General features: G+C 43.1%; 1 long non-coding RNA gene across 6 annotated transcripts; it reads left to right on the plus strand.

The window, feature by feature from the left end:
• Positions 1–14,256: 14,256 nt before the first annotated feature.
• LOC124682522 lies at positions 14,257–18,801 on the plus strand. Of its 6 annotated transcripts, none has more exons than XR_006996316.1 (5): positions 14,257–14,632; positions 14,745–14,822; positions 15,538–17,121; positions 17,282–17,372; positions 18,525–18,801. It is a non-coding gene; the product is annotated as an uncharacterized LOC124682522 (long non-coding RNA). The 6 variants fall into 6 exon arrangements; XR_006996317.1 differs by having other exon boundaries at positions 15,538–16,736; positions 16,886–17,372; XR_006996313.1 differs by having other exon boundaries at positions 15,538–16,736; positions 16,893–17,372.
• The last annotated feature ends 3,206 nt before the right edge of the window (positions 18,802–22,007 follow it).

The raw sequence follows: 22,007 nt of genomic DNA on the forward strand, positions 1-22,007 counted from the left end.
AAGATACAGAGGAAGCCGCTCCACGCGATCGGCTCCGCCAAGACGGCAAGCGCTACGTCACAGAGGGAGAGGTGAAAAACATAAGGTATCAACGACCTCTCTCTGATCACCTCCTCAACAAGTATGTGAGTCAGCATGACCAACGCCGGCGATACAACGGCGATGATGAAGAAGATCGTTCGGCTAGGGACGACAGGAGACGTCGTCGGCATGATCATGATGAGGAGGAGCACGAGCGCCGTGCCAAGGAAAAGCTGGGGGAGCGAGTCGACGAGGATAGGCACCGGGACCGTCCCTTCTTCGGACACTGCCGGGATTCGAGAATGAGCCGATTGCCCACAATCGGCAATTGCCCGTAATGCAACCGAAGAAGAAGGAGGCAGCCAACGTGTCCGTATTCAAGCGCCTAGGGCCTCTCCCGCCACGTGAGCAAACGAGCTGAGTCCCCTCGGTTGAAAGATCTCGAAGATTCGAAGACGAGGGAGAAGAAGAAGACGGTATCACCGGCCAAGGTGGTGCCCGATGGACTCAGCCGTTCCCGTAAACGCAGGGTTCAACGATTGCGCGGCCTGGAGGAAGCCGAGAGGTTATACTTGCATACATTGAGGAAGGCTAGGCCTGATCTAGCCGCGAAGGTTCAGCGAACCCTGGATGAAGAGGGTCGTCCACGGAAAATGGAATGGCGCCCCAAGCAAAGGAAAGCCGATGATGAAACATCGGCTGGCACAAACATGGTGCTCGTTCTTCCAACGAAGCTTAGTGCTCCACGATTATATGATGCACTCAAGGTGGACGACAGCAAGCGCATCAACATGATAAAGTCAGAGATTGGGCTGGTTTTATCAACCGGCCTGAACGTGTAGCAAAAGCACGTCAATGAGCAAACGTGGCGAGGCTGATCCTTGTGATCGGCCCCAAAAATTTATGAAGGGACATCACGAAACCTTCACCAAGCAAGCAACATGGAGGCCGATTCCAGCAATCGGCCAAAATTATCCTCACCATCCATTCTGCCTGGGTTCAACATGTTATCCAACGAGCCGATACCATCAATTCCGTTGACAGAATCGGCTCGGGGGGGCACCCAGGTGGATAAAACACGAGGATATGCGGTAGAAGTGTCTCATCCTTTGGGGATGGGTATTGAAGTATGGGGGCCGATGCACAAGTCGGCCGTAAAAATTCTGAAAATTCGAAAAATTTTGAGCACAGCCGATGCAGCAGACATCGACTTAAGGATATAAAAGCCGATTCATGGCGATCGACTCAAGAGGAATAACTGTTACGATCAGAGGGTCAATGGAGCACGAAGGGAGATTTTAATGGAAGAACTCCTCAATGGAGTAGTTTAAGGGCTCGGATCTTCTCTTCAAGAACAACGCCAAGAGCAGCCTGGACGTGCAGATCAGGTCAAGGATGGATTGTATTAGATCCGCCGAAGGAAAGGAGCCGATCTAGTCAATAAGGCGCAAGGGGTACATTGAAGAAGCTCGGGGGGCAGCTCACCCTGAAGGTTCTCTGCTCTGGGGAACCGATTTTGTTGGAATCGGCTGGCTCTGCGTTGTGATGTGAGGTCAATGGCGACACGATTGGCTATTTCGCTACCTTTCTCGCCTTGACTAAGGCTCGGAGGGCCGCTAACTTGGGAGGTGCTATTTTCGAGAGCCAATTGGAGTTGCATTGGCTGACACTGCATCATGATCTTCTCAGGAAGGAGCTGGGAAGGAAAAGCCGTCGTCTTGTACGAGGTTTGGACCGCGCTGGTGCTGGAAGAAAAGGAAGGAGACTGGTTTCTCAAATTAGCCGATGAACAGTCATCGGCTGCGGGACTGCAAAACGCCACGGTCAAGAAAAACAATAATAGTCCGATTCGTTGCTATCGGTCTTGGTGTGGCAAGCGGGAGGATGGAAATTGGATTAATGAAAGGAGAAATTGAAAGAACAATTCTCATTAATTCAAAGGAGCGGCTTTACAAGAAGAGCCGATGGCTCTCAAAAGAGGGATCTCGGTGCCTAGTGCACTCGCTACCGCTAGTCCTACTCTACTAGTCGTCGCTGTCCTCATCATCGCCGTCGTCGAGGTCGTCGGCGCCGCTCCCAGAAGCTCCTCGCCGTTGCTGCCCCGGCCGTCGGCCGGAGCTTCCTCCTCCTCCTCGTCATCATCATCATCCTCGCTATCCGCCCAGCCTGCGGAAGCGCTTCGTTGGAGGATACCCAGCGGAGGAGGAGGAATCATCTTCCTCCTCCTCATCTTCTTCTTCCTCGTCGTCATCGTCGTCCTCGCTGTCCGCCCACATGCGGGAGCGCTTCTTCGGCGGAAGCCTGGCGGAGGGGGAGGCCTTGGTCCTCTCCGCTTCTCCACCTTTCTTCTCCTTGTCAGAGGAGATGGGGTTCGCCCCGGAGCGGGGATCGTCCTCTTCCTTGTTCTTCGGCGACGGTTGGAGAGAGAGGCCTGAAGCGGAGGAGGAAGAGGAAGACATGGCTGCAGGGGAGGAGGGTTTTTTTTGGTTTGGTGAACAGAGCAGAGCAAGGGGATGGAGCGGTGAACCGTTTGGCAAAGATAAATAAAGAGAGTGAAGTGGAGATTTAATGCCATGATGGTTCTCGAGGGTGTGATGCTGAAATTGTCAATTCATACCGAGAAGCCCAGGAGGCGAGGCGTAATGATGGAAGATTCTGCGGCAGTTCTGCTCTGCCACGACATGACCCGACGAAAGAAGAGCATAATGATTTTGGAAATGTCATTTCCAAAACCAGGGGGGCATGTGTTATCACCAGAATTTGACCGAGTCAGAGGTGGGCCGCGATCAAGATGGACTTGAAGAATATATATAGAAGAAATACGTGAATCGGCCTTTTATACCAAGTTGGGCTTGTTTGCCCATGTATCTGTAACATATTAGATCGCATCTTAGTTTAGAAGTTAGAATCTTACTCGTGCACGGTTTGGTGCACGCCCACATTAGAAAGTCCCCTGGACTATAAATATGTATCTAGGGTTTATGGAATAAACAACAACCAACGTTCAACACAAACAAATCTCGGCGCATCGCCAACTCCTTCGTCTCGAGGGTTTCTCCGGTAAGCACCATGCTGCCTAGATCGCATCTTGCGATCTAGGCAGCACAAGCCTGCCCACGTTGTTCATGCGTTGCTCGTACCGAAGCCTTTTTGATGGCGAGCAACGTAGTTATCTTAGATGTGTTAGGGTTAGCATTGTTCTTCGAATTACATGCTTTCGTTATGCAACCCTTGCACATCTAGCCGCCCTTACACCTATCTTAGGTGTAGGGGCGGCACCCCGCTTGATCATAGTTTAGTAGATCTGATCCGTTACGATTGCTCCTTGTTTCATCAAGGATTAGTTTAACATCCGCAATAGTTAGGCCTTACAAAGGGTTGGAGGATCCAGCGGCGTGTAGGGTGACATTTGCTAGCCCTAGAAAGGATGTTCCGGGGATCAACCTCGTGTTGGTTTTTAGGCCCTGTCTAGGATCGGCTTACGGTCACCGTGCGCGAGCGCGAGGCCCAATCGTGAGTAGGATGATCCGATTATGCGGTGAAAACCCTAAATCGTCGTAGATCTCATTAGCTTTATCTTGATCAAGCAGGACCACCATATATTCGGACACCTCGTCCGAATCATGGGTGAATCGACTCTTTGAGCCGATTCACAGGATAACCTGAGAGCCGATCGAGGCTCGTATTTAATGTTTACGTGTATGCCATGCAGGAAACTAAGCGAGGCATCATCCACACCTTCCTGATCAGGTATAGGTCAGGTGGCACGCCCTTGCGATAGCATCGGACGTGCGACCAGGAGGCTTTGCGGGCCGTCGCTCTGAGGGACTGGGGCCAGCCGCAGCCCTAGTTGTTCCCGGCTCTACCGTGTTGACCGTCTCTGCCCGCCAGGGGGTTTCTGACGTCAACAGACTCCTACTGGTTCGATAACCTTGGTTTCTTACTGAGGGAAAACTTGCTGCTGTACGCATCACACCTTCCTCTTGGGGTTCCCAACGGACGTGTGCTTCACGCGTATCACGGTGGCGCTCATTAACCCCGGCACGAAGAGCAAGGCGCGCGTGACGGGACAGTTCGCTACGCGTCTGCGGAAACTGCAGCGCCGCTGCGCCCCAATAACTCCCGTCACGAGGTAGGCGACGGTTAGGTTAAAATTGAATGAGCCGCTGACGCGTCGGCCCCGCCACTCCCCGCTAGCGTCGACTTTTGGGATGTGTGAGTGACAGGCGGCTCCCACACCTAAAAATTTCAGCCTCGCGAGGCGCCGGCGCACCCGATTCGCGCCGTTGGCGAAGGGACCGGCACGAGGTTGCCGGCAATTCTATTGGGCTCAAAAATTGGCCGGCGCCGTTTGGGACGCGTCGGTACGAGGCCATTTTCACTCCCGACGCTCAAATCGCTATCGGGGCCGCTGTCAGGGATGCCGGTGGAGATGCTCTTAGGTGAAGCTCCACTAGGTGGTCCGGGAAAAGGAGGGCCAAGTAGCCTAGTAAACATGCTGAACGGGGACAACTCTTGTGCTTCAGCAGTCAGACTAGTCATAGTAGGGAGTAACATAGAGTAGTAACATGCAAATGTTACTACTCTATGTTATCACCTCCATAGTGAGTAGTAACATATGTGTGGTGTCATACAAAATCATATTAATTAGGTTGTAGACTCCTTTTGTCTTGAGAAATGTGATGTTAGGACGCTCTCAATGCACCTAGTCAGATCGTATCTAAAATGTGCCAGCTAGGATCAAATCCAACGTGGCAGCCTAATTAAAGATGGGAGAGAGAGTCACCGTATCTTATTTTCGATACGACTCCTAGCGTTAAACCCGATGCCAATTAAGCCATTCCCTCTCAGCGAGCGCACAACAAAATCACACAAGGCTTATTTGATTGGTTGATTACTGGGCCCATGTATTAATGAAACTAGATGATGCCCCGCGCTTTGCTGCGGCACATGTGTCCATAGTTAGATGGTATACATAAATCTACACACGATGACACAAATTTAGAAGAAAATGGAAATGAAGGAAACTTCATTAATTTGTTATATATGTGATTTTTCATACCAAAACTTACATCAAGTCCACATCCGGGGTACTTCCCCTTTTCAATAAGAAATATCAAGTCCACATCGAAGGGTGGTCAATATCTATCTAATTGTTCCGCATGAACATTGAGCTGGAGAAAATATCAGTTAATTATTTACATAAAAATGGAAAATTACAACCCCCCCCCCCCCCCCCATTTTGAAATTTTGTAAATGAAGTCTAGAATATTGATTTTTTTGCATCATTTATTATTAATTTTTCCTAAAACCAAAAGGGCAACATATATGATAGCAATCTGCTTGCGGATATTTACGCAATATCTTGCACAGTAAATTGGAATAAACAAATTGTTGTTTGTTTCATCAATCTGAAAAATAATGGAAGCAAAAAAAAAAAATGGTTAGTTCATCCATCCAAAAAATAATTGTGCTGTTGCATAATCAATATAGATGTTTTGTAGGTCTGTATCAGAACACCTTTGAATGTCAGCACTACATGGACCTGATCTTAGTCTGCTCAATCTGCTCCATGTATCCTTTACCTCAAACCGTGGAGTTCGGAAGTTGGAGAAATGTACTATAAGATAAGTAAAAGAATGGAAGCTCAAACATTAAGCATCTGTGCAGAATACAGACTGCAAAAGATGGAGAAAGGTGTACATCCAAACTTGATAAGATGTACTCATATAGCCCTGAAGTAGAAATGATAGAAGCAATTTCATATAATATTTACATGCAGTAAATCTGTGACGTTACAATCTCATCATCTTGCAACAACAGTTGTAAGCTAGCTATAGATAATCCATAGAAAATAGTAATGGACGGACTCACATGGCTCCTTATATCTTACCCGGCAATAAAAATCAAAAGCGGCACTTTTAGAGTGCTGCCAAATTCGGTAAATAGTCCTGGATCATTTGTTGCAAGCGTATTTTAGAGCATAAAGAGCTGCTAGCCAACCGTAAAAATCTCCCATGGTTAGTGATGTACCAAAGAAAGATTTTCAATAAACTCCATTGGTAAAATAAAACATGATTCGGAGAATGCTTCGCTCTTACTGCTGCTGTGTAGGTAGTGCGGAAAAGGTCCCTGCCCCATTCTTGTCTTCTCAATTTGGCATGTCGAGTAAAATATTTTCGCTACGTAAAGATGCGGATATCGAAAAAACCAATGCTCGAGTCGTCTCCATATTGAAATTGGCATGGATGGTCTCCTGGAAATGTTTTATGTGGTTGCATGATGACTGCTGTGAGTTGACGCTAGAGCCCCGAGGAAATCTGGTTGGGAGAGATTGGAAGATCCACCGGAGAACCGAACGGCTGAACCTCAATTTGCCAGGCTCTTTTTTCACCGTATCATCCAGAGGTGACCAGGTTGGGAGGGATTGGAGATTGATTATCAAAATGTAAAATTAAAAGTAATCCGCTGCCATCGAAGAAGCAAATGAGATCTGCAAAAATATCCTCTCAAGATCACTTACTCCCTATATAACGGGTCGAAGCGGAAACCTTGTGCTAGTCCTGTAGAGAGACGAATCAAGATCAAAAGGTCGAATTTGTATGGTAATTGGTAGATACCAAAAGAATGATTAATAATACTCTAATCCAGCTACCGGCTCATTGCACTGCTGGGGTGGATCTCCACCATGGCACCACGCTGAAGATGACAAAGTTCTGCGTTGTTGTAGGAGTAGACTAACATCAACGCTGATCAAGTTGATCAGGCAAAGAAATGAGAGGAAGATTTGCGGATGGAGAACTCACACAATCGTGGATGCATTGCTCTATGGACATAAATAGGTAAGAAATTAAGATGCGATGGCCGCTTGCCTGCCCTAATATGCTCATTTCCGTGGAGATTGATTAAGAGGTTGTGTTATTCGGTGGATCTAGATATTTCGTTCAGGAAGAGGAACAATCATGTGGTGGGCTAAGGGATGGCTGCAAGGCTACGGATAACAGAACGTTTGTACGTCTTTTCAGGCTGATAACGATTATTTGTTGTATAAAATAAAAAAGGAAAATAATGTGAGAAATAGGAGGGTGGTGGGCCTGCTGAGGTGGCATAGCTGACTGTTGAGAGAAATATGTTAGTGGGGATGATCTTTTTAGTTATATAGGATTAGATACGATCCATTGAGGTAGGCTTGCACTTAGTTAAGGTGAAAACCATGATACGCTGATTTAGATACGAGCGTTGTGGGCGCCCTTATGATAACATAGCTAGTTACCACAATGCTCTCTTTTCTCAATTAATGACATGCCATGTCATCAAAATGCGTAGTTGATATTGCATGTAGTTCTATGTTACTACCCAAGTTACTTTCACTATGAGTAGTCTCGGGCCAGCAGACAAAAGTAGCCCAGAAGAATCGGGTGTACCATACGAAATACAAGGAGCAACCACGTTTTGTGTGTCTAGACCTAATCAATCTGGCCACACGTGAGTTAGCTAGTACTTGGGTGCATGACATCGAAAAGCATCGGCTGAAGATCAGGAAAGAAGCTTAGCTGTGCTGGTAGCTGCTGCATGAACGCTCCTTTGAATCCTGGCGAGGAAGTACTTCGACGAGATTGCAAAGTTGAGTCACGAGGGAGCAACGTTGGGACCTTAGTCAGGAAATGGAGGATTCTCAAGTGAGGGAACAAGCGTGATGTCGGGCGCAGAAGAGTACGTCGTGGGGCCTATGACTGCACAAGAGACGAGATGACTACGACTGACACGAGCACGCATACAACATGTGTTAGACTACTACCGGAAGAAGGTACTTCAGATCGTAAATAATCTGGTGAAGATGAAGCACACGAAGCAATATTTGTTCATCGAAGAACCGGTGAAGACGGAAGATGCGGGCATGAAAGATGATCAACGTCAATCCATGAAGAATCCGACGAAGGTAAAGTCGGTGACAGGGGTGCTACGAGGAACGACGAAAGCAGTGCCGCTGAAGACGCCCGCGAGAAGTAGCTGACGCATTTGAGACCTAGGTCGAAGTGAAGTGCACGTCGTGCTTAGGGGTAATTGTTAGAAATTATCACGATCGGATGCAGACAAGGTATCGTGTGCACGTGTGGCCGTGTACAAGTAGGATAGTATGTATGTTCCGAGTAGGAGTTGGAACTAGCTGAGTTCGAATCTCGGTGGAAGTCTTTTTTTTTACAATTAATACCACATATATTCATAGTAACAAATAGTACATGGTAGAGATACATGAGCGGACTCTGACGATTACAAAATAAAGTCTAAAAGTTACCAACAAAATTTTTGAGGTCTTCAAATTCTTTCTTCTTCGAAAACCACAATTTTGTACTCTTTCGAAGGCAGTAAAAGATAGATAACAAACCATAGACCTGTAAATACCGACGAATATTCTCCCATAATTTTAATTTGAGCTGCAATGATAAGGTTGCGTGCACGCGCACAACCATTAAATAGTCATTCAACATCGACAATAGTACCAACACTAGCATGTCAGGGAATAACAAACCAACTAGTCTTATCGATGTCGATGGAGAGCCAAGAGTTCGAATCACCATTGTCGAGGACTTAACAGCCGGGACAAAAACTGCGAGGATAATACTCCTCACGGCAACCATGAGAAAAGATCTAAAATCGATTTGGCGAAGCAAGATCTGAAAACCCATACCTAGAAAATTGTAATCTTTCAACACCACCATTGACGTCGGGAAGAAGATCTCGTCGCGAAATGAATGGCCGGAGATCACTTATTGCAGATGATGCCATCTCCATTGAGGTGAAACCAACAAGAAGACGGCTACTAAAATCCTAACATAATCTAATAAAAACACGGAAATTCAATTCGGCTCCCGGGTGCGTATGTTCCCTCTACCAAAAAAACATATTTCAAAATGTCGAAAAATTTGGACAAAAAATTCTACATGTACATCTCCATAATGTATGTACATTCGTCAAGTTTCACGAAAAACCAATATTTTTTGTGGTCTATGTAAAAAAGAGAAACTTTATCTTGTGAAAACCATTACTTTTAGCACTGAATTTGTCTTTTTACACACGTCACATGATAAGTCGATTTTTTATGAAACGACTTTGTGAGCGCGTAGGACGTGAAGATGTACGTACGAATTTTTTGTTTCAATTTTTTGAAATTTAAAATGTGTGTAAGATGCATTTCAAAATATAGGGAGCATATACACTCATGTTCCAAAACACCACTAGTCCGATCGTCTTCGTCCTTGATACGCGTACAGCACGCGTCCGTTGGGAACCCCAAGAGGAAGGTGTGAAGCGTACAGCGGCAAGTTTTCCCTCAGTAAGAAACCAAGGTTTATCGAACCAGTAGGAGCCAAGAAGCACGTCGAAGGTTGATGGCGGCGGGATGTAGTGCGGCGCAACACTAGGGATTCCGGCGCCAATGTGGAACCTGCACAACACAACCAAAGTACTTTGCCCCAACGAAACAGCGAGGTTGTCAATCTCACCGGCTTGCTGTAACAAAGGATTAGATGTATAGTGTGGATGATGATTGTTTGCAGAAAACAGTAGAACAAGTATTGCAGTAGATTGTATTCAATGTAAAAGAATGGACCGGGGTCCACAGTTCACTAGAGGTGTCTCTCCCATAAGATAAATAGCATGTTGGGTGAACAAATTACGGTTGGGAAATTGACAAATAGAGAGGGCATGACCATGCACATACATGATATGATGAGTATAGTGAGATTTAATTGGGCATTACGACAAAGTACATAGACCGCTATCCAACATGCATCTATGCCTAAAAAGTCCACCTTCAGGTTATCATCCGAACCCCTTCCGGTATTAAGTTGCAAACAACAGACAATTGCATTAAGTATGGTGCGTAATGTAATCAATAACTACATCCTCGGACATAGCATCAATGTTTTATCCCTAGTGGCAACAACATCCACAACCTTAGAACTTTCTGTCACTGTCCCAGATTTAATGGAGGCATGAACCCACTATCGAGCATAAATATCCCTCTTGGAGTTAAGAGCAAAAACTTGGCCAGAGCCTCTACTAATAACGGAGAGCATGCAAGATCATAAACAACACATAGGTAATAGATTGATAATCAACATAACATAGTATTCTCTATCCATCGGATCCCGACAAACACAACATATAGCATTACGGATAGATGATCTTGATCATGTTAGGCAGCTCACAAGATCCGACAATGAAGCACATAAGGAGAAGACGACCATCTAGCTACTGCTATGGACCCATAGTCCAGGGGTGAACTACTCACTCATCACTCCTGAGGCGACCATGGCGGTGAAGAGTCCTCCGGGAGATGATTCCCCTCTCCGGCAGGGTGCCGGAGGCGATCTCCTGAATCCCCCGAGATGGGATTGGCGGCGGCGGCGTCTCTGGAAGGTTTTCCGTATCGTGGCTCTCGGTACTGGGGGTTTCGCGACGAAGGCTTTAAGTAGGCGGAAGGGCAGCCTCGGGAGGGTCACGAGGGACCCACACAACAGGGCCGCGCGGCCAACACCTGGGCCGCGCCGCCCTGGCGTGTCATCGCCTCGTGGCCCCACTTCGTTTACTCCTCGGACTTCTGGAAGCTTCGTGGAAAAATAGGCCCCTGGGCGTTGATTTCGTCCAATTCCGAGAATATTTCCTCACTAGGATTTCTGAAACCAAAAACAGCAGAAACAAGAATCGGCTCTTCGGCATCTCGTTAATAGGTTAGTGCCGGAAAATGCATAAATATGACATAAAGTATGCATAAAACATGTAGATATCATCAATAATGTGGCATGGAACATAAGAAATTATCGATACGTCGGAGACGTATCAGCATCCCCAAGCTTAGTTCTCGCTCGTCCCGAGCGAGTAAACGATAACAAAGATAATTTCGGAGTGACATGCCATCATAACCTTGATCATACTATTGTAAGCATATGTAATGAATGCAGCGATCAAAACAATGGTAATGACATGAGTAAACAAATGAATCATAAAGCAAAGACTTTTCATGAATAGTACTTCAAGACAAGCATCAATAAGTCTTGCATAAGAGTTAACTCATAAAGCAATAAATCAAAGTAAAGGTATTGAAGCAACACAAAGGAAGATTAAGTTTCAGCGGTTGCTTTCAACTTATAACATGTATATCTCATGGATATTGTCAATGTAAAGTAATATAACAAGTGCAATATGCAAGTATGTAGGAATCAATGCACAGTTCACACAAGTGTTTGCTTCTTGAGGTGGAGAGAAATAGGTGAACCTGACTCAACATAAAAGTAAAAGAATGGCCCTTCGCAGAGGAAGCATTGATTGCTATATTTGTGCTAGAGCTTTGGTTTTAAAAACAAGAAACAATTTTGTCAACGGTAGTAATAAAGCATATGTGTTATGTAAATTATATCTTACAAGTTGCAAGCCTCATGCATAGTATACTAATAGTGCCCGCACCTTGTCCTAATTAGCTTGGATTACCGGGATTATCGCAATACACATGTTTTAACCAAGTGTCACAAAGGGGTACCTCTATGCCGCCTCGTACAAAGGTCTAAGGAGAAAGCTCGCATTTGGATTTCTCGCTTTTGATTATTCTCAACTTAGACATCCATACCGGGACAACATAAACAACAGATAATGGACTCCTCTTTAATGCATAAGCATGTAGCAACAATTAATGTTCTCATATGAGATTGAGGATATATGTCCAAAACTGAAACTTCCACCATGATTCATGGCTTTAGTTAGCGGCCCAATGTTCTTCTCTAACAATATGCATGCTCTAACCAATAAATGAGTGGTAAATCTCCCTTACGTCAGACAAGACGGACATGCATAGCAACTCACATGATATTCAATAAAGGGTAGTTGATGGTGTCCCCAGGAACATGGTTATCGCACAACAAGCAACTTAATAAGAGATAAAGTGCATAAGTACATATTCAATACCACAATAGTTTTTAGGCTATTTGTCCCATGAGCTATATATTGCAAAGGTAAAGAATGGAAATTTTAAAGGTAGCACTCAAGCAATTTACTTTGGAATGGTGGAGAAATACCATGTAGTAGGTAGGTATGGTGGACACAAATGGCATAGTGGTTGGCTCAAAGGTTTTGAATGCATGAGAAGTATTCCCTCTCGATACAAGGTTTAGGCTAGCAAGGTTATTTGAAACAAACACAAGGATGAATCGGTGCAGCAAAACTCACATAAAAGACATATTGTAAACATTATAAGACTCTACACCGTCTTCCTTGTTGTTCAAAACTCAATACTAGAAATTATCTAGACTTTAGAGAGACCAAATATGCAAACCAAATTTTAGCAAGCTCTATGTATTTCTTCATTAATGGGTGCAAAGTATATGATGCAAGAGCTTAAACATGAGCACACCAATTGCCAAGTATCAAATTATTCAAGACATTTTAGAATTACTACATGTAGCATTTCCCGATTCCAACCATATAACAATTTAACGAAGAAGATTCAACCTTCGCCATGAATACTATGAGTAAAGCCTAAGGACATATTTGTCCATATGCAACAGCGGAGCGTGTCTCTCTCCCACACAATGAATGCTAGGATCCATTTTATTCAAACAAAAACAAAAACAAACCGACGCTCCAAGCAAAGCACATAAGATGTGATGGAATAAAAATATAGTTTCAGGGGAGGAACCTGATAATGTTGTCGATGAAGAAGGGGATGCCTTGGGCATCCCCAAGCTTAGATGCTTGAGTCTTCTTAAAATGTGCAGGGGTGAACCACCGGGGATCCCCAAGCTTAGAGCTTTCACTCTCCTTGATCATATTGTATCATCTCCCTCTCTTGATCCTTGAAAACTTCCTCCACACCAAACTCGAAACAACTCATTAGAGGGTTAGTGCATAATAAAAATTCACATGTTCAGAGGTGACACAATCATTCTTAACACTTCTGGACATTGCACAAAGCTACTGGACATTAATGGAACAAAGAAATTCATCCATCATAGCAAAAAAGGCAATGCGAAATAAAAGGCAGAATCTGTCCGTAAATATGGATTTTATTGAGGCACCAGACTTGCTCAAATGAAAATGCTCAAATTGAATGAAAGTTGCGTACATATCTGAGGATCACACACGTAAATTGGCATAATTTTCTGAGGTACCTACAGTGAGGCAGGTCGAAATTCGTGATAGCAAAGAAATCTGTTTCTGCGCAGTAATCCAAATCTAGTATGAACCTTACTATCAAAGACTTTACTTAGCACAACAATGCACAAAACTAAGATAAGGAGAGGTTGCTACAGTAGTAAACAACTTCCAAGACTCAAATATAAAATAAAAATACTGTAGTAAAAACATGGGTTGTCTCCCATAAGCGCTTTTCTTTAACGCCTTTCAGCTAGGCGCAGAAAGTGTATATCAAGTGTTGTCGAGAGACGATGCATCGACAGCGGGGTTTGGAGTTTTCTCAACTATGCATTGTATCTTATCTATGTAAGTTTCAGAGGCTCCCTTTTCATTAGTCTTAGGCTTGCTATTTTCATCAAACAAATTTTCGGGAACAAGCCAAGCATAATTATTTTCTAGTGCCTCGCACATTCCTAAGAGTTTGCACGGTATTGAGGTTTTAATATCCCCTCATAATTAACTTGATTAGTATACTTTTGTCTATCTTTTTCCATTTTTTCAAGGGTACTGGCAAAATTGGTATAAGAGCCTAGCATATTATATTTAGTGAAGACTTTTCTGCTTCTCTTGCTATTCCCCCAAATTCTTTAAGAAGGGTTTCTAATACAAAATCTTTCTTTTCTCCTTCTTCCATATCACTAAGTGTAAGAAACATATGTTGAATTACAGGATTGAGATTAACAAATCTAGCTTCTAACGCGTGTACTAAAGAAGCAACAGCAATTTCATAAGTAGGAGCAAGTTCTACCAAGTGTCTATTGATGACCCACAAGTATAGGGGATCGCAACAGTCTTCGCGGGAAGTAAAACCCAATTTAATTATTCGACACAAGGGGAGACAAAGAATACTTGAAAGCCTTAACAGCGGAGTTGTCAATTCAGCTGCACCTGGAAACAGACTTGCTCGCAAGAGTTTATCTCTACTATATTAAAGCTCAAGCGGTGGTGTCCGATGGTACGTCGCCCACTTCGGTCAGTCGCAAAACCGCTCTTCGAAGAAATCGGGAGAAAATCGGGGGAAACCGCTCTTCGGACCCACGATCCCACGACACATCACATGCATCCGTGTTGACGGGGAGGAGCGAACCCATGGCGATCCTGGCGAGCCGCACGGACAACGCGTGCGATCCGTTCCCATGAGCCACACCTTCAATTTTCCACCGGGGACAGCCATTGCAGAGTAAAGGAGGGGGAAGAGATGGCGCTGGTGGCTCTGAGGTCGTGGGGGCGTTTCCATGACCCCGGCCGAGCTCGCCCCTGCCGCGGGTGGCGACCCTGATGTTGGCCGGCCTGCTTATCCTTGTCGTGTGATTTTGATCTGGCTGGAGCGCGGTGCCCAACCTGCCTGTACTGGTGAAGGTCAGCGCTGGCGTGGCGCCGATGACGACCACAAGCATGAACAAGGCCGAGGCCCTTCACCAAGGTTGTTGTCTAATCTGGCCCCCATCCGAAAGCTTGCATTTTTTTAGCACGAGCACCCCTTTCCATCTTTTCTTTCGATCTGATTGGATTCTGCTATGATTTGATTGTTCCAGGATATGGCGATGGAGAGGAAGGGCCGATACGAAATCAGTGTTTAGAGTGGTGGATCTGCATTTGTGCGCAGCCATGAGGTAGTTGTCTGAGTTTGGAATTTTGAGATATTCTTGGATCACGTGTAGCAACGTGAACTCTCGTCATTCTAATTCACGGATTTCTGAATTACCCACTTGATCTGGCTGTTTTGATTCATTGATTGCTAAACTACCCACGCGAGCTGTCATTGTTATGGTTCATAGATTGCTAAATTGCCCCTTTCCTCGCGTGCACCTTAATTCCCTGATACTCCTACCTGCCTTTTGTTGTAAAGCGCATGTTCCAAATGTATTTAGGACATTATACCTGTGGTATGGGGAGTGCCTATGTGCTTTTAACCCATCAGTGACCATTACAATTGGTAAAGCCATTCAGCATCATATGAATTGGAATTGTCTGCAGCAATTTTTTTATTGTCCAAAATGGATTGCTGTTTTCTGTAAAAGAATGTAGCCATCTTCAGCAAAACTGTTGTTTTCTGCGAGTATGTAGTTAGATTCTTGTATCAATAACTGAACGGAAGCAATCAACTAGAACCAGCGCTACTACTTGCTATGATGCGTGAGTGATACAATGAGTGATTCTTCCTCACAAATTAATTAGAAGTGTTTTGGGTGAAGTTGCAAGCCTGAAACTGTGGCCAAGTTTAGATGATACGGAGCAACTTTATTCTGTGATTGCTTTGCTTGGTCGTTCCATTACAGAGTGTAGATGACATTATGACACTACCAAGTGTATTTTGTGATTTTGCAGTGGGTTCCATGAACCTCCCTCTAGCTGATTCCTGCATGCTTAATTATATATTTCCTCAATTTTATGATTATGACGATGGATCCAAAGAGTCATAGAGGATGAAGTACAACAGGTACCTCTGAACTCATCTTCAAAAGGTGCATTCCTTAGCCTGTATGTTCCATCTCGAGACCATTTTTCGAGGAATGCCTCTGTAGAACAGTTATATTTGCAAGTTTAGCAGAGATATGAGACATAACGAATCGTTTATCTTCTTTGCTCGAATTGTTTTAAATTCTGATCTAGAGCTTATTTACAGTTCACATTTTGGATGGCAGCCTGCCATTATTGGATATGGATCACTGAGGCAAAGACATTGTCAACCTTGTTGTGACCGCCTTGCCATCCAACACGTGTCGTGGTTGTCACCATCAACCACGGAGGGACTACTCATGATGCTGAAGTGCCCGAGCCTATAAGTTTGGTGTTGTAGGTACTGAACCTGCACATGCAGATTAGTGGAAGTACATGATGTGCTCTCCCTGTTTTGCATTTTTTAACTTGATTTTCTCCATCAATTGCGATCAGCGCAATTGACTGAATAGCAGCTCACTCTCTGATCACTCGATGCATTGCCCTTTGCTAATTGTTTGGTTCTTCACAACCTCACATTGCATATTCAGTTGCATTGGAATGGTCATTTTTTATTCGATTGCAGGATAGGTGAAGAGCTCTTTGTGATAGAGGATAAGGATGCAATGCCAAAATCCATGCATTTTCTTCAAATCTTTGAACTGCATTCCTGAATAGTACTTACTAGCATCAGATATATTTTATCCGATCACTTGCATAGATGGAGTAGCATAAAAATATTTGGCACTCACTTGTTGAACTTGGTCGATCAAACTTTTGGAGCAGAAAGTTGAACTTGGCAATCATGATGTGAAATTTTTCGATTTACTTCCGTGTGCCTCCTCAGTTTTGTATTACTGGAAGTGTAATAGAGTAATTCAAAGTTTTCTATAACTAGACATCCTATTATTTCCTGCGACAATGCTAAGTTTCAATGCCATTAATACATGTGTTCTCTAAAATACCTGTAGTTTTGCCAATCTACTGGGTTGTGTAAATAGTTCAATAGCCTTAAGAGCTTGCAAACTGTAGACAAGAATATCAAGCGATGCCAAGGTGCATATCGCTCGTCATTTCTTCCTAAGAAGGTATGATTTATAAATCAAAGATTATTGACATTTCCGATGAAGTAATATTGGTGAAGTACTTATGGAAGTTGCTTTGTTGTGGCCTTAAGTTTTTATTCATTACTCAATGTGCCTCCTGAATGTATGTGCAACTAATTGACTATTTTTAGTCCTCAGGTGAGAGCCTTCTACAAAATTAAGTTTGAAGTGTAAGATGACCGTGGTAGCCAGGATCAAGTTCCAGGAAAATGCCAGCATGTTGGTGCGGGGGACCATGGTCCTGGCGAAGGTGCGTGACAATGTGCTCGTGACTGACTGCTGGGGGCAACATGGTGGATGGCGCGTATCTTGGCATCCGGTCCGCCCCCACCGGCAGCTGCAGTATTTTTCTTGTTGTGAAGCTCAGGTGAGCTGCTTCCGTTTCGTCTTATGAGCGATCCTTAAGCTGTGTTCAGCTGTTTGTTTTGTCCAAGGTGCTCTATTTTCTATTCAGAAATAGTACTTATACTTTGAATGAAAGTATGTCATAGCTTTATCTCTATTAATCATGCCATTTTTACTGCAAGATGAACAATGGAATGGAGTGGCAGGACCAACGACATCATAAATTTCAGTATTGGACCACATGCTGGTTGCTTGGGCGTACTACAAAAAAAAGTAAGATTCCTTCTCTATATCTTCAAGATAATAATACTTATGATGTGTTCATCAATGTAGTAATCAAGTTGGAACTCAGATCATTATGATGTGTGCACTTAATCAAAATAATTGATTCGGATATTGGCTTTTTTTTGGTTTGGATTGTTCTATATATTCTGCAAATAATCATTGAATCGAAGAAGATGCTATGATTTGTATGCTATGAGCACACCCGTAAGAACAATCATGTACTTTTATTGTTCTTACTACTTAGATCTATCCATGCCATTCTTGAGAATGTATGATAGTGTAAATTGCATTACTTTTGTGAAACTAAGAATTTAATATGCCATGCGTAATTGATAGGAATACAAATAATGTACAATTGGATCTATTTCAAGTGTAGCTAATGTGCCTTTTAGGAGATAGAATTTTTTGGTATTGAATGCAAATCCGCATGTGCACACTACATCTGAAGCTAATATACCCTAATATCAAGCTCATATACTCTGCTCCATCGCGGCTATCTAAACTATGTCGCCAATAGAATGGCGATGGTCGTTACTGAAACCCTCGACGTGTAGCATCGACTATTCCTCGACTTTGTTTTGTTTTTTCCTCTGCACTCCTACTCTATAGTCTGGCCATCGATTAGTGGTCGGTTTCTATCTGTGTATAGCAAGAATCATACTATTTTGCAAATAGAATTTGCTTTAGACTTGATATGGAAATTTAGAGAAACACTGCCTGCATCTACCCATGTTGTTGCATGTAAGTATCATTATATCACATGGACAGGAAAATAATGAATGTGTCCTACTTCATATTATAGATCCAATGTAGTATATTGTGATATCCTATCAAAGAGAAGTGAGTACATTATATGACCCATATGCCACCAACCACTATTTTGGAGAGCCATGGTGCCATATGCAATCATTCATCGCAAAAAAATAGTGATTTACAATCATTTACCTATCTGAAAAATAACATTGGTGCCTTTATTTTGCCTTTAGCCTTTATGCATCGTCGTTGTAGCTAGGAAACAATTGGATGCATAGAACAATGCAGATAAGCAATAAATAGCATGAGCTCCAAGATGTTAATTGACTGTAAAAACATGTATGAGAAGGTGAGATTACATCCTCATACCATGGTATGTGATTTCAGGATGACAGACCTGGAGTGTGATGAGTACAATGGAACATATACAACACAGCTGCAAGAGGGCTACTACCTACCAATCTAGGTGTTGGTACTCCTTTTGACGTTCAACCACAGTTATTGAATCAAGAGCATGACTGTTTTTTAGATTTTCACTTAGATTTTGAGTATGGTTTACCTGAATTTTGTCAAGTATAAGGCATATTGGTTGCAACGCACCAGTAAGCCACATGTAATATATATCTTCTGAATTACTAGAACATGATAGCGCGCGTTGCGGCGCCCGTCCATATTAATGAACTAAATATAAAGTAAGTTAGAAAATGTGGCTAATTTAGATACCCAATTTTGATTACACATGCCTCAATCTAGATGGACTACATTGGTTCACAATTGAGAGTCGCGCTTAATGTTACAGCTACACACTAATGCATAAACATGAACAAAAATAAAACTGAAGTTAAAGATAGTTTACAGGTATTGTGTTTTGGATATCCAAAGCTGACTTTTAACATTTTAATGACGAACTTAGTGTCACCCTTGCATATTCAAAATAAACTGTCGTTTACATATGATGCAACCTTTGCGTGATATTCGAACCAAGCGTGGGTATTATCTCTTAATATACTTGAAACTAAAACCCCATAATCATACTCCTTGACGGAATTCACATGTATGTCGTAATTAACTTGTTGTAGCATGTCCCAATTACTGTGGTTGATGGAAAGGTTATCTTGACATAATGTGTGTATATGACCTCGAAATAAGCACACTTGTAGTGAGACCTAAGTATATAAATAATTTATATGAGTCTAGCAAAGTAATATTTTTTTACTAATAAATCTGGATGTTCAGTGTGCTTTCAGAGTTAGGAGTTTCAAATAGTACTATGACATTAACAGTAAGGCTCCAAGCTTTATGTTTTCCACAAGATGATTCACAATTTATAGCTAAAAACAATCCCATCTCGATATTACATGTCTCCATCATTTAGAGCAACTGAGAAACTATATGCCAGAGTAGTCAGATCTTTAAATCACGTTTGCCGAAGGAAACAATGGCAAGGGAACTTCTGGAGCCGCTGCGTGTGCTAACGCCTGCTCGGCTTCTTCACCTCGGCATACCATCTTTGATTGCAGCGGCAAGAGAAAGAATGTGATGAGAGCTATGTCTGGTCAGCATTCTGTACAGAAGCCTCGCCATTAAAACTTGTGCACTATTTCCCCACGAATCACCCATTGTTCATCCATTGACAATCACCATGACGGCTGGAGCGACAGCAACTCTGTGGAGGTGAAGGCCTCCTGGTCATGGATTTCATAGTGAGACCAGAAAATATTCTCTGCTACAACAAATCTGAACCTGCATAATATATTAAGAAACAACAATAGAAGCAAAAGCTCAGGAATCACCTATGTACTTAACACACTTACCAATTTCATAACGATTATATTTTTAACCTTCTCTGAATAGCCTCTGTTATAAGGCAGCACCGAAAAAAAAAGTCATTACTCAATTGAGTACTATATTGCTATAAGACACACATATACTTATAGAAGGTTGGAAGCATCCTAATAAGTGCGTGCTAACAATTAACAAATAATAATCAAAACCACTACTCAGTACCTACTTAGTAGTGACAGTGCTAGGCAAGGAGAAGTAAGCAGCAGATTGTGACAGACCTGAATATGTCGTCACATAGTTCCTGTCACATAGTTCCTCTGTTCCTTAATATCGGCCATCAAGCATCAACTCTGCAAGGTGCAAAATAATCCAAGTCTTGCGGTAGGATTAGGAACTAAAGCCCAATAGCCTATTAGCCTCTCACGAGTTAATCATCACGCTTCCATAATAAAGTGTAATTTCATTTTTTTTCCAGCACCCTGTCTACTTGTACCATGAAACGATATAATTTGGAACACCTCAGAATCAGAAATTGGCAGCATATGTCGACAAATCAGAAGATGCAAACAACTGCATCTTGTTTATACCAAATAAACGAGATATTGGTTAGAGGGTGAGCGAAATTGTGAGAGGAAATTGGAGTTTAAGAGACCCACCGAGGGTGAGTGAACTTGGGAACAACAGGCGGACAGTATAGATATCGGAGTAGCACCATAGCAACAGCGTTGTGGAGGTGGAGCTGCATCCACGGGTCGGGAAACTTCCCAAAATCCCTTGTACAGTATGATCACTCCTGCACGAAATTTGTGATGTCAATCGAAATCAATTTTGTCTAGCAAGTGTAAGAAAGCCAGTCCTACTACTCCCCGCAGGAGAAGTTTTTATACCGCAAATAGAAGGAGCGGAAGGGGCGAATCAATTGAATATTAGCGAAAGCCAAGCAATAACACCACGCCGCCGCCAGGCAATCAATCGCCAGTTACAGGAACCTCTCACGCTGGTGATGAACATACGAAGCCCAACAAATAGGAACAGATGCGCACAGGTCCATGCCTCACACCGGACGTGAATTGGGCTGTTTCCCGGCCCGGTTAACGACTGGAAGTCCAGATCAATTTCGGTAGTAGCAGCCCTTTTAAGTTGGGCAGGCCAGGACGGGAGTCTAACACGGTAAAACTGAAGAAACGAGCTGGATTGGAGCAGCGGGAAGATCTGGATCGCTCCATGGGCAGATCTGACGGTCCAGGACGTTAAAACGCTGTGGTGGCTCCTAGGTAGTTCCATCTTACTGTTAACTAATAAAGTCATTTTCATTATCGTCATTGTTCTACTGGTTCGTTGCAACTCGCCGTAATTGAAATGTGTTCAATGTTATGGTGTTTTCTGTTGAGGATTTCCAATATATATGCAGTATGAATAACGACTTCAGTACAAAAAAAAACGGTTACATGGGACCTCGGCTATTTTGTTAGCTTCTACTCTGATCTGGCTCTTTTACCTGCTATAGATTTATGTTTTATAGTGGATTTTTTTTATGGATTTGGTTTACGGTTGTGTTTACAGAGACTGCTTATAGAGTTCAGTACAGTAAATGACTTAATCATTTTATTTGGCTGCCTGTTTGCCCATGATTATGGAGAGTATATTGCTCGAGTTGTGTCTTCTAGACTATAGTTTAGTGTCGATAATATGTTTCTCATTTAGTAAATATAAATTATATTGTTTTGATCACAGAATATGTATTTTTTGGATTTTTGGAATCAGTTTAGTAGCTTCATTTGTTCTTTTGATATATGGATTTTTTGTGTGTCTTGCATTTTATTCTTGATCATGTACTTCCCCTAATATGCATCTCAGGTTCGGCACCTGCAGCACCAAACATGATAGGCTCGGGCACTTTAGCATCATGAGCAGTCTCTCATTGTTCATGGCGATAACCGTGACATGTGTTCAGTGGCAAGGCGGTCACAACAAGGTCGATGATGTTTTTGGCTCAGTCATCTATATATCCAATAATGGGAGGCTGCCGTCCAGAATGCGAGTATTGTAAATAAGCTCTGTGTCAAAATTTAAGAAAAATTTGAG

This window comes from Lolium rigidum, chromosome 1, assembly GCF_022539505.1.
Source record: "Lolium rigidum isolate FL_2022 chromosome 1, APGP_CSIRO_Lrig_0.1, whole genome shotgun sequence".
NCBI lineage: Eukaryota > Viridiplantae > Streptophyta > Magnoliopsida > Poales > Poaceae > Lolium > Lolium rigidum.